The 14,175-nt window shown below is 40.7% G+C and overlaps 1 protein-coding gene across 8 annotated transcripts in view; it reads left to right on the top strand.

Moving 5' to 3' along the window:
• LOC124883272 (peroxisome proliferator-activated receptor alpha-like) overlaps positions 1 to 14,175 on the top strand; it is a 55,587-nt gene that overhangs the window by 21,258 nt on the left and 20,154 nt on the right. For 4 of the 8 annotated variants that reach the window (XM_047390298.1, XM_047390307.1, XM_047390306.1 and 1 more), the window contains 3 exons: positions 5,711 to 5,820; positions 9,058 to 9,109; positions 12,077 to 12,172. The gene's annotated coding sequence lies outside the window, so the exon portion shown is untranslated. Of the gene's footprint in view, positions 1 to 5,444; positions 5,464 to 5,710; positions 5,821 to 6,444; positions 7,281 to 9,057; positions 9,110 to 12,076; positions 12,173 to 14,175 lie in introns of those variants that run through there. The other 4 variants (XM_047390300.1, XM_047390304.1, XM_047390303.1 and 1 more) reach the window with 4 other exon arrangements.

The following is a 14,175-nucleotide window of genomic DNA, read 5'->3' on the forward strand; positions in this document are numbered from 1 at the left end:
CAAAGTCACACCAAGCCATCCTTGGCTCCTTCTTTATATGGTACAAAATAAAATCTAAAGCTTTTATTTATGTTTTCTTTTTTTTCTTTTAAATACATTTATTTTCTTTTATTTACTTTTTTTCTGGGTTTCGTTTTAACCGATTAAACGTTTCAGTCTTTAAGGCATTTTACTTTAGGTGTGAAATTTGTTAGCAGCAAGATAAACTCCTCCTAACCAAGCAGACGTTTGCAGCAGTAAGGCAGGCTGCTTATCTCTTAAAAACAATTTGTCCAAGTAATCAGCAGCACTCAAGTTAGACTTTGGGTTTTACACCTCAGCAGCATAGACGTCTGTGACCTGTGGCCCCATAATGGCCACCAGGGGTCACGGAGGTTAATAGAGACTGATGTATGAGGCCCCAGAGTGACATCCCAAAGGAGATGGCCCCTTAATCCTTATTAGGCCTCCATGTTAGTGATCCTTACCTTTCAAAGCAAACAGCACGCGCTCTTTGCCGTGGGGCCCCGGCCTGACCCCGGCATTACACTTCTGACCTCAGGGTCATGGCCTTTTGTTCAGAACCCTTCAGAGGATGACCTTTGGGGTCAGGTTTGTAATAGAGAAGTTGTTGAGGCGCGTGCTGCCGAGGGGCCCCAATGGTGGACCACCTCACGGAGGGAGTCGGGCTGCAGCAATAGTCAGTATAGAGAGGTGTGTGTGACTGATTCTTAATGTATAGGGAGTTGTAATCTGCCGGTTTAATATACAACACAGGAAGTCTATGAGAGTGTTCACAATACAGGAAAGCTTTTTGAAGATCTGTGCTCCAGATTCTATGTATATCTGTAACAACAACCCAATGTGGTTCTGCTCACTTTACACTGAAACATGGCAGAGACGTGAAAAATATTTAGGTAAAAATACAATATACTACATCTAGGCATGGACTGGTATAAGATTCTCATGGGATGATAACCTCAAGTAAAAATGTTTATCATTAAAAGGCAAAAACACCGAAGAGGACACATATGGCACATCTGCCATATGTGATGGACGTCCACTTCGGATTATTGAACAAAAACTCAATCCATCGCCATTATGCGGTTAGCGTCTGAATTGATTCTTTGTTTGCTTTCATATATTTTATTTAATAAATTACATAAAATACCTGAAAACGCAACGAACAGCCTTAAAAAAAAACTCACTTTATTTACTCAAAAAAAATATTAGTTGCAAGAATTTAAGACATAAAAGCCATAAATATTTCTGCTGCCACAAAAAGTGATAAAACATATTGATTATTACCTGGGCTGCACGGTGACACAGTTGGTAGCACTGTTGCCTTACAGCAAGAAGGTCCTGGGTTCGATTCCCAGCATGGAGTTTGCATGTTCTCCCCGTGCATGTGTGGGTTCTCCCAGGGTACTCCGGCTTCCTCCCACAGTCCAAAGACATGCCTGTTAAGTTAATTGGTCACTCTAAAATTGCCCTTAGGTGTATGAATGAGTGTGTGCATGGTTGTTTGTGTGTTGCCCTGTGATGGACTGGCAAACTGTCCAGGTGTTCCCTGCCTCTCACCCATAGACTGCTGGAGATAGGAACCAGCTCCCCCGTGACCCACTATGGAATAAGACTGACCTTTTTTGTTAAAAAAGCAACTTTCTCGCAAATTAGAAAAATGTGCCTTCTTTTCAGCCAGCTGACTAGCAGTGTACAGCAACAGGTGGGAGAGAGGCCATGCTGATGTAAACTGAGGTCACTGAGGTGCTTTCTCTGGCATCTCATTTTAAAAAGAATCTGTCAAAAAGGTATGAGGGAATTTTTTGGGTTTTTGAAACCTTGGCGACACCATTAACTAACCCTTATACAGTTAAAAAAAGATTTATGTTTAAGGAAAAAAAAAAAAATCTGACTTATGCCTTCATGTATATAGTAACCACAAAGTACAGAACAAGTGTCCCTGCTGCACTGAGCAGTTTTGTATGCTAACTATTGTCTGCGGCTGTGGATTTGTGGGATGACTCATAAAGAAGTGACAACACGGGGGGTTGGACGGGACCTCTGAGTTAACAGCTTCTCTGTATTAGTTCAGCAGTTAGTTAATTTTGACTGCTGTGTTGCCACTGTGCAACAAGAGTTGTGCAACACTGACAGTCTGACTGTGGTAGGTCGGGTTTTGCAAAGCTATTTTTTCAGATCCACTCTTGTTTACTTTATTTCTTGCAGGTCTGAAGGACTGTTAAAGCCTAAACTGCTTGTCTCATCTTTTATCACCTCCTTCAGATATGCACAGAATTGACCTGCTTATGAAATCTTAATAATGCTGCAAGCTTTTACTAAATCTATGCTAAGGCTGAGCATAGATTGCTTTAAATTAGAGAGGGGGGGAGTTGTTGCAGGCTCATAGAGATGTCATAAATGAGGGTTGTTAATATTGGAGTTTCATCAATGGCAGCATTACGCAGGCCGCTCCTGCAGGGGCGAGGCCGCCGCTGAGGGCTTCAGTGTCAGAAGTTGGCAGTCGAGCCAAAACCAAAGCCGTATCCTCGAATGAACCCGGAGCAACAGGCTCTGCCAAGTTTTTTGAATTCCTGCCACATGTTTGATGGTAAACAAGTAACTCGCAGAAACATGGTCTTAGACAGAGGACAAGGAGTTGAAGGGGAGCTCTACAAATCACAGATGAGACTGTTTGGACGATTGTTTGATTTATATTCAGGATGCAGTTGTAGTGGCGTTTTGTGCTTGCAGAGATTCCCATTGGTTCCCTAGTATGGCGAGATGTGACGTTACAGGGCTTCGGGCCGACGACTATTTGGTTCTCGACCCATTTTTCTCATCAAGGGACATAAGTGCATTTATTTCCCAGAAATGATCAGCTTCTTTGTGTTGAACCGTGGTGCTAATCTATGTCTCAGTGTTTCTGTATTGTGTGTTGTTAGAGATGTTGGGTTTTATCTGTAGAAAGCTGAAAAAAGGAGACTTTCCCTCTCTCCTAATCACACATGCAGCAACGTAACAAAACGCCTTTTTCTTTGAGCCTCCAAGACTGAGCAGCCATATTAGTTTGCTCTGCTGTTCTTCGTCCTTGCAAAAAAACGTGCGCGAAAAGCACTTTTCTGTCCAGATTTCCCCCACCAATCGTTGCATGTCTTACTAAAGCTTCGAGTCGTAAGGGCAGATTGAACTCAAAACTGGGTTAGCTTTGCTCAGAGATGTGAGATCCAAGTCAGTTTTCCCCTTGCTTTTGTAGGGCTGCTACTTCAGGGAGAGCAGAGAGAGGTGGGGGGGTGTCTGTATGGAGTTCTGGTTTCTTTTGGGAAAGAGATGACTGCAGGGGAGGGGAATTGCTTCCAAAAGAGAGGAAGTTGTCTTTTATTTTTTTCTTGTGCCATGGGGGAATCTTTTGCAGCTACGGGGCATTACAGCGTTTTGGACACACAGAAGTTTTTCAGGGGGGCGGTGGAGCGAGGGGGCAGCAGACTGGCATGAGTAACCTTCAGCATGCTGATGCAGAGGTGAGACAGGAAGAGGGAGGGTTGGTATCTGTTGCTAACAAACTAAAAAAGATAGTCCTCGCTGCTCAGAGCAGAGCTGTTTATGAGTTTGTAACAGAAGGAACAAAAAAGGGTGGGAGAGAGAACAGATGGGACGCTGAGGAGATTTTTTCGTTTGCTTACAGCCGGACTGTTTGCAGCAAAGCGAGGGGTAGCCTAGTTGCGGCACATGCTAGGCAGGCTGCGGTTAATATTAAAGCGTTTTTGTTGCAGGGTCGACGGTTGCAATCACGATGGCATGGTCACACCCAGGTGCTTCTCTGCCATTGACTGCTTGCCAAATCAGTCAGTGCAGCCCATTAATGTATTTGTGATCAAGGAGAAAGCTGGAAGCACCGTCATAGCTGACGTTCTTTCTGGCCCTTATAACCAGAATGTCACTGTTTCCTCCTTCCCTTGGAGGTTTGCTGATAGAGGACTTATTCAGGTCCAAAGATTTATTTTTAATCTCAAAGTTAGCTGAATCCTTGAATCATATGTAAGTTTTTCTGCTTTCTATGACTCTTTCTCTCCCTCCCACCACCCCCCCATCCAGCTTCCTCGTGCCCACGTACATCACCGAAGTCTGTGATGGAAACGCGTTGCGCGCACACTCCCTCACGTCCCGTGTTTCATCATCAGCTGAGCTCTTTCTCCTCCACTCACAGCGCTCGTTCCCTCCCTCTCCAAGTTCCCTCCCCTGTGTGCTCCTGCTTTGGTTTCTATCCATTGCTCCTCGCCTCCTCCTCCTCTTCTTCTCTCCCTGGGTCCCGGCCACATGCGACAGGCTAGACTAGGACACTGCAGCTCTGAAGAAAAAAAAGGGGAAAAACGCTCTGTTGCTATTTCTACAGGCGGGCCCTCCCCTTTGGAAACCCTGTGCCAAAAGAGGGAGGGATTCTTCACTACTCCCAGTCCTGGGATTTTAACCCTCTGCCTACTCTCACTTCTTCTCTCTGCAAGATCTCTTCCTCAGTCTCATGCAACAAGTGGCTTTGCTTTACTGCTTCTTCATCGTTTCTGTTTGTGGAGACATTTTCTTTCACTCTTATTCTGCCTGATTTTTCTGTAACTTTACTTGAAAGAATCTGCGTTTTGCTTTATTTCCTTTCGAACACGTGCTTCTTCATTTCTCCTTCTCACGAGTCCTCCCTCCATGAAGCAGACAGTGAGTGTTCAGCCGTTGTTGGACTGGCCTTGGGATCGTGTTGCCTGAGCATTTACCTTGAATTCTCCTCCTATATTTTCCCATGCTCTTATCTGCTTTGCCCTCCACCTTCCATCTGTGGATATCGGTCCCTCTCTTTGGCTTCTCTGCCCCACCCTCCTTTTTTCCCTTCTCTCTCTCTCTCTCTCGTGGACAGTCTCGAGTGAAAGAGGAGCAGGAGGGTGGAGCACCGGCCAGGCTTTTTCTAGGACAGGTGCCAATTTCTAACAAAAGACTCAAAAAAGGCATACATTCAAGCCAGGAGGAAAGAAACTGCACACATCAAGAACTGGTCTGCAGTAATAGCACATGTATTCGTGTGTAACTATTCTCCTCTTGCAGGAGATTTTTCTTTTTTTGGTCCACTGCAAGCATGAGCGGCAGCAGCTGTAGAGATCTTGAATTCTCTCGCTGCCGTGAAGGCATTTGAGTTTCGAGCTGGGATAAGAGGAGGGGCAGGCAGAGTTGGGGAAGAGGCAGAGAGGAAGGAGGAGGAGGCAAGCTTTTTTTTTTCCTGCATTATTCATATGCCCAGGTCCGGCACTGCGATCTGACTGGCTGCCTGGCATAACATTCATCCAACATTCAGCAGCTCTGTTTGCTAACATTCCTCATTCAAAGCCCGATTAACTGCCAGACGGGAGGAGCACGCGACTCCATAGGAAACCCACATGGCCTCCCCTATTGTGGTGGGCCCAGAATCGGAGGTGAAGGGACGGAGAAGAGCAGGAGGAGCTGGTTTGCCAATATTTCACATTTAGCCATTGGGTTTTTAAAGCGCATAAACATTTTGGCGATTGCAGGGGTAAATTTATGGCAGAGGGGAAGGCTGATGTATGAAAAAGGCGTTGGGCGCATACGGAGGAGGCTGATACTTTCTGGGACGCTGAATGGGTCTCACATTGGCGTGCCCGCCTACTCCTTGCAGCGAGTGCAGAGCTGTGTGACTGAAGCTGAAGCTCCCTGTTTCTGCCCCTCTCTACAGGAAGGATATGTGGGCATACTGTGTGCTGCTGTGGATGTGTCCGGTGGAATAAGTCGGTGGAGAATCCAGCAGTTTCTCCTGGATAGCTGATTCCAGTTGCTCCAAAGTGGGTAAGTCAGACGCCATGCAGTTTTCTTTTAACAAACCAAATGTTGGGAGCTCCATCTTCATGTTCGCTTCTTTCCATCATGTCCAGCCAGTTGGACGAAGCCCAACATGGGGTTTCTACAAACCTATTTAATCTCTTTGTATTTTCTTTCCATCTTAAGTCTGGTTTTGCTTTCCAGAACCGTTTGTGAAAAGTCTTTCTGGAGAGGAGCAGAGAGGGGCCGGTGCTGTAATGTAAGGCTGAGGGCCAGACAGGGCCTGCAACACAAGGCCAAGCTCCCCCACAATACACTGTTCCTCTATACATTCCCCTTTCTTGTTCAACTTCATGATCATCGAGTAGAAAGCTATTAGCCGTCATTAAACTCTCAGTCTGGTCAATATCCACACGTTTACTACTCATAATAGTTGAATACACGTTTGGAAAATGGATCACCGCTGACACGTGGCTCCCTACAGTTTTAATAAAACCAGAACAAACCTATTAGAGGTACCGTTTAGTGTGCTTTTTTTTTTTTACAGCCAGATATAATTGTTTTTTTACAATTTTTCTTAAATAAACTTTGAGCAATCATTCCTTCCATTTTTTGGACTCTGATAAAGTGACCCGACTTTGTCTGAATTCTTGATATTTAATAGTTTGACCAAATCCAGAAGAGCTGGATCTTGCTTCACCCTAGAAGAAGAAGATGCGCTGTAATTATTTCTGTGACGCAAGATTTTACACGCAAATCAAAAACCTAAGTAGCGCCATCCCCCCGTCAATGTCATGAATAAATCACAGCCTGTAAATCAGGTTTTTAGCCCACATTAATAGAAAAAAAATTTTTTTTTTTTTTTTTCTATATTAGTTTTGCTTCATGTTGCACATCAGAGTCGAACATGACCAAATGACAGAGGAGTGGAGGGAGCGTGAGTCATCCCAGATACCTCCAGTCTCCTTCCCACCTACAACCCACGTTTGACAGGCCCTATTCATCTGTCACTCTCGCACTACAGGGCCCAGAACAGGCTACTTCATCACTGTCACCCTCACAAGAGGCCCCCGATGTGGCTCCCCTTATTTAGTGACTCTAATGCTTTTTCTGCGAGCCTCGCTAGGCTGAAATTAGGAGGTAAATCGGCGATGTTTGGACTGGGAGAATGTCATTGTTGCACTCCAACAGATCCACAAGGAAGAGCAGTAAAATTCACTACAACATGTTACTGTCTTTCCCACTTCCTCTTTCATTTTACCCTGCATTACTGTCCTGAAGTGCACTGTGGTGCATAGTCTGAACACGCTTCAATGAGCTTGTTTGACTTGAGAACGGTATCACAAATGTTAGGGAAATGACCAAATATTTTCCGCTGACAAAACACGGGCGCATCACATATGCAAATGTAAACGTTAAAGAAAATCTTGCTGTTTATTTCTGTTGCAGAATATTTTGTCTGGACAAAAAGAAAAATAAAGAAAAAAGTAAAGGAGAAACATCTACTACACGCATTTTTTTAAAGAAGATAAACAACACAAAAACCTCTAAGTTACACCAGACACACAGGATCCAGTCTTTGACACGCACACACACACATATACACACACACACAGGCAAACACCCAGACACATTTGATGCTATGTACCCCACAATGAACCGAGCCTCCTCAGATGAATGGGGTTCCCACGCCTCTCCTAAGGAGTGCAGGGCACAGCCTCCTCCTTTGAGCATTCACACACATACACACTCACAGTACACGCACTATAAAGGGCCTCACAGTCTTTCATAAGCAGGCACACAGGTGCATGTGAGCATGATCCAGTGTCACACACATGTGGTTAAATGGCACATTTCTGTAAGCAGGAACAGACAACCTTGAAATGGTTATTTGTTATTCTGAACACGTCACGCGTTGATAAAGATTTAGTTTTAGCAACAATGTCAGACAGGGGGATCTTTGTTGCATTTTGGCCCCAAAACGCTAAATCGTTTAATTTGTATCCAGGAGAAACAGGAGCTGATGAGGAGTGTGATGCATTCAATGTGCTTTTGAACATCGGTTCAATTTATTTATACGGCGCTAATTCGTATAAATAAATAAAACAAGTGCTGTCTAAAGACAATTTGCAAGACAAACACGTGTAATTTATTTTCAGAAATATGTAATCAAGTCATGCCAATACGCTCTAAACGGATAGGCAAATTTAGATTAAATCACATACATTCCAGTCATGTGTTTTTTATTTTTTATTTACTGCATTTTTGAGTATTTCTGTTTGGCTTTGTGTTTGTTGTAGAATAGAAATGAGTTTAAATGCAAAGTTTCACAGGATCGTCCAACTTTACATTCTCTGATACTTCAATCTTAAAATCCAAGTGTATGCGTGTGTTTGTGTTTTTGAGCCAATTTTTTTTTGTTTAAAACTCAACAGTCTAAATTTATAATCAAAATAAATATTTTTAAAAATGTTTTTAGCTTAAACAATATCTATGAGCATATTTGTGTTTCTTTCCTAATGAAAATTATTTCAAATGCTTGTTCAGTTCATTGTGTATGTATCTATACACACACACACTCGTATATATCTATCTATATATATAGATAGATATATATTTAAGTAAAATAAATACTAAATGTACATTGGATTTTTTTTTTACATTTCTAGTAGTTTTGTGCGTGTGTGTGTTGTGTGTGTGTGTGTGTGGATGGGAGATAGAATTGTGAATATATAATTATTTTCTTAAATATACATAGGAGATCATTTTTGCGTTTTATGATCAGTGCATGAAGCTATTTTTTCTCTGCTTTCTAATACACACATATATTACTACTGACTTTAAGGTTTGTTTTGTTTTACATCAACCTAGAAAAAAACAAGCAAAATGGCTTTAAAAAAGTTAGGATTTAAACTCTCATTCTGCTGCTACACAGGAAATCTTGTGGAATGAGAGATAATTATAGGGCTCCTTAACACCGGCCGGTCCACAGTACAGTAATAAAGGCTTCCAGTCTAAATTCAGCTGCATCATGCTGATCTCTGTAACATATGTACCATCAGCACTAATGGCTCACTCAAGTAGCTGTTTGGCATCTTTATGACCTGAGGGCTACAGACACACCTTGGTGTGTGTGTGTGTGTGTGTGTGTGTTTGAAATTATATTAATGTGTTTTTGCATAAATGCCCAGTGTTTATTACTGTGTGTGTGTGTGTGTGTGTGCAGACTGCACATTTATTTTTACTCTTCTCTTTCATTCACAGGCTCATTATTTAGGAATTATTCTATTTTTCCTGGATGGAAGTCAAAATTGAGGTTAGTTAAACATGTTTATACTATTTTTCTCAGCTTTTTTAAACATGTATAGCCATTTGAACGTTTAGCCGTCACATTTATTTGTGTATGTGTGTGTTGTTAAATGACTAGATTCCTGATACCTTCTTGGTTCTCTGGAGTTTGCAAAATTTGCATTTTTTTTTTATTTCTGCTTGGAACTGCCTCCGGGCAAACAAACACAACTTCAGTTTGTCTTTAATTTGTTGAGCAAAGTTGCTTGCGGCACACAACAAACAGCCAGCGATGTGTCTCGTCAAAGTCAGCTTTTGTGTATTAGTAAGCATGTGCAGCCGCACAAAGATAATCTCCTGGAGGGAAATTAGTCGTGGCAGAAAAAAGGGGAAAGAAAAGCTTCAGCCTAAAGGTCAAATGAAGATTAGAGGGAAACCGTACACGAGTGCACGCTGGCCTGCACCCCGGAACTACACAAAGGCCTCATTGTGACCGAGCGCCACTGCCCTTGAGCAGACTCCCCCTTACATTCTTGGGAAGACATGACACCTATTGGTGGTTTTGATTTAATGCACGCAAAGCAACTGAAAAGCCTCAAACTTTTAACTTTTAACAGTTTTGTTTTGTAGTGATAATTCCTTTAATGCCGCCAGACTCACTTCACTTTGAGTCTGAAGTGTTTTTTCATTTTTCCTGTGTCTCAAAAATGGAGGTGTGGATGATTTTTGCAAAAACAAAACTGAGCAGAGAAAATCGTCTTTTTTCTATTTTCTAAAAACAAACAAATCAAAGCCATAAGACTGTTTTATATTTCAATGGCACTCGTCATCTTCTGTCCAATAGCCCTTTCATGTTTTCATTGTGGTCCTTTTTAGATGGATTTTCTAATGTTTATAACACATGCAAATGATCCTTGATGGAGGTAGTAATTTTGAACCCAACAGAAGATAAAGGAGTTACAAGATTATACTCGTTATGTCGCTAACCTAACTCTGTTTTTATGATTCAGAAAAGTGCATTAAAGCTGATGCAGTTTGTTGAGGCGTTTACGGACTAAAAATTTTATTTTAAATTCTTTGCATTTAATTATTAAAAAAATGGATTTTCCACTATTTTAGCTGCTGTTCACCAATCAGAGCAGATCAAGGGAAAATTGGCAGAATATAATCTCAGGCCGACTGACTGGTGGATCTGCTGTTTCAACATTTTAATCAACCCAGGCCGATTTTACTGCCTTTTCAAAAACTTTTTTTTCCAACTTTAAACAACTGGACCAGTAGTTCTAAAGCTGGGTCTTGTTAAAATGCAGATCGCAGCACTAAAACGGTACACAAATGGCTTTAAAGAATCTACATTTAGTGTTATATAATGTAGTCCTTATCTTCACATTAAAACTGAGTGGATCTGAGTTGGTTTAGATGCCAAAAAGCAGTGAAATAACCTTTTAGCACAGTGCCAAATCAGAAGCCAACTCCAGCCTCCGGTTGTTTCTTCATTTAATGAGTTTACTGACAAAAAGACCCGACTACTATACGAGCACTTTCAAAGTAAATGATTTGTACTGAAATGTACACAACGTAAAAAAAAATCAGATCTAGAAACTTATTTTAATTTCAATATTCTAATCATTTTGCATTTAATTAGATTTAATTTATATTGACTTTTTTATTGTGTTTATTTAACTTGTACATGCAGAATCTACTCACCCCCTAAATGTGAAACGGCTGTGAAGATCAATCGCAACTGTATTTCAGTTTCTTTGACAGTGCGAGCTAAAAAAAAAACCTGGACAAATCTTCTTTTGGACATTTAAGAGCTCAAAGCTTGAAAAAGGCTCTTCGTTTGGACATAATTCAACTTGTAGAATATTAATTTGCATTGATAGTGTTTAAATCGGCCAAACTCCTCCTTTAGACAGTTCATTGAGTCAGTATTTAAATAATGTGTAAGAAACACTCGAATGTGTGAAGTTGTTCAGATAATTGGAACTAGGATGGTATTATATTACATTTTTTTGCTAAATATGTTTCAATTTTTAACATTAACATGTCCGTCCAGAAATATTATCTCAGTCATTCACACCATAAGTGGACTGTAACCTTTTTAGGAAACTGTATTTTAGCATAATTAGCTGGATTTTTGAAATTTAGTCAGAAAACTAAAACTAAATTTCACCTTTTTTTAATCTTTTAACTAATTTTTCTTGATGTATTTTGCACTTTTATTGAGACTGACCTTTGGACCTTCGTCTTATAGGGTAAAAAAAACGTCCTGTGTGACAGTGTGCAAGATTAGCAGTAAAAGTGAAAGCGTGAGCTGCACACGCTCAGGTCCGCTGTATACCTCACAGGCTCGGACTTTAAGTGGCTCATTCAGGGGATTTGGGTGGCATTTATGGGATAGCTGAACCTGCTATAAAACAGCTGCAAACTAGTGCATGCGTGTGCGAGAGAGGAGTTAATGCAGTGAGTCACTTTTAGAAGTTCGACCCTGCCTCAGTCTCCTGTCGCTCACCAACTCGAAGGGGGAAACCGCAGCAGAGCCACAGCCTCAGAGCCCTGTCTCACTCAGGAACGCTCTGAAACCACCACAACCTGTCTGTGTGACGTCTCATGCACAGTCAGACATGTGTATTTATGCCTATCTGCTTCATCAGTTCCTGGAAAATACACAAACAGAGCCAAAGGAACAGTTTCTGTGAATAGTTGATTATTTTTTTTTATGTGTTTTTTTCACAGACTACTGCTGCTACAAAAAGAGCTAGGTCACTAACAGGATGTTCATTAATTAAAAAACCTCACTCTCAGATCGTTCACGTGCAGCTATGGCGATCATGGTCATGACTGTGCAAGCATTCAAACACAAACTCTTAAATTCACATCGATCTGTGTGTGCAGCCACGTTTACACGCTCCTGCGTCAGATAGGAAGTGAAAGTGTGACCTTTGGACTCAAGTCGACAGTGGCTCACTCTCTCCTCTCGTGTCCGCTTTAGGTTGAGGAAACCAAAGAGGAGGTGAGCTGACTGAGCGTTCACACCTGACACTGCGAAGGGAAAGTGACCTGAAGAACCCCGAGTGACGTGCAGGAAGTAGACTGTGTTAAACTACTTCATTAACTCAGATACAAAAGAAAACATTTAGTTTCACAGCTTGCAGGGTTATCTTCACATACACCAAGCATGGAACTAACAATGTTGGCATAATCTGATGAATAGGTTGAAAAATAGCTTTAAACATTTTGCAAATATCAGTCTTTCTGTTTATATTGTACTGATGTGGACTCCGGGTTCAAAATATAAAACAGATAAAAAATTAAGTGAACATTATCAGAATCAACTTTATTGCCAAGTTCGTGCATACAAACAAGGAATTTGACTCCTGTACACTTTGCTCTTTTGTTCTGTTTTTGCATTACAGAATATACACATTTACAATTTACAATGTACAATATACACGTATGTAATAGAAAAGGTGCATTTGCAACATCTGTATGCTGTTGTTCTGTACTCTGTTGAATGTTCATCAGAGAAACACCCTGGGGGAAGAAACTGTCTCTGTGGCGGCTGGTTTTAGTAAACAGATGGATCATAACTGATACCAAGGATTCCTGACAGTAGGCATGGGCCTGTATGAGATTTTCACAATATGATAACCTTGAGTTAAAAATAACAAGGTTTCACTAACTGAAAAATAAAAAAACAAAACTGTAATTTTGCATTACAAAAACGGAAAATGAGAAATTATTCCTACTGCTGCTAAAAAGTTATAACATTTTGATTATTACAGGTATAATATTTATTTAAATGTTAATTAGGAGGCCTATCTGCTCTGGTAGCTAGCCTGTAGTATGCTGCTTAACACACATGCTGCTAGTCGCGTCCATGTCATGACTGTCGTCGGTGTGTTTGGTGATTGGAAATATTTCCAAACTTCTAGATTTATCTTTCTTCTAAGCAAGGGAACAGTGCTGCTGACTGGCAGTGTGCAGTATTAATCAGGGGCAGACCTTCATTACTCTATGCCAAATCCAGCCAGAAAAACAGGGGTTTAGAAAACGTAACTTTTTAAAATCTTATACTGGCTCATGCCCACCTGAGACTAAAATTTAAAACGAGTAAAATATTTTTCCACAATATGTTTTAAGTTGATGTTTCCACAGGTTAAACCTCAGATGATTAACAAGCGATGGCGGCGGCAGATAAACTGTCCTTTGGGGTGAGGTAGTAGGTTGTATAGTTTTAGGGTTGTTCCCAAGCTGTCAGATGACTATACAACTTACTGTCTTTCCTGAAGTGACTGTGATAGCTTCATCATCAAGCTCCAGATGAAAGTCGTAAAAATCTGAATTCCGAAATTCCCCTCCAAATGTGTGCAAATGTCCTTTTTTTGAATGTCATAATCTATGTTCATTTTGTTGATCTATTTGTTTTTTGTATTTATTTATTAGTTTTTTTTTTTGTTTAACAGCAGAGAGAGAAGAAGAAATTACATTTACTTGTCTTTGCATTTGTATCTGTTAGTGTTGGAACACGTGTTTTATGTTGTTTTAAGTTGATTTATGTTGTGCTTCTGATCGTAATGAAAAACTATAATTACAATTATGACATCGCATATATTGAAAGTAAGAAATTGCAAGTAAGTTCACAATAAAAAAGAATTTTATGTTAAATAGCCATTGATAAAAGAAATTAAATTGTACTTTTATATACATAAACATGTCCAAATATATTGCTTTATATTATAATTCTCCACCTCATGGCACAAAGTTAGACAAGTTAATCAAAGGAAGACAACAGCAATGTAGAGTCAAAGCAGGTGAGTTATTTTATCACCTTTCAGTTCCAGACATCTTCAGAATATTTTCTATTCTTGGTACCTTGTGTCGTGTTTGCTTGCCGGAGCTTCTTAAATGTATATGAAAATCAACATTGTTTTGTAAATCTTCTCAAGATATGTACAGCTGATCCTCAGTGTATCTTGTGTAATAACCAAGTAGTTTTGGCCTTATTCATGTGGCGAAAACCTCAGCTTCGCGCTGTCTGTTAACTCGAGACTTATGGTGTTCGCACAGGGTGAGGTAGTAGGTTGTGTG

This window comes from Girardinichthys multiradiatus, chromosome 17 (genome assembly GCF_021462225.1).
Source record: "Girardinichthys multiradiatus isolate DD_20200921_A chromosome 17, DD_fGirMul_XY1, whole genome shotgun sequence".
NCBI classification, from domain to species: domain Eukaryota; kingdom Metazoa; phylum Chordata; class Actinopteri; order Cyprinodontiformes; family Goodeidae; genus Girardinichthys; species Girardinichthys multiradiatus.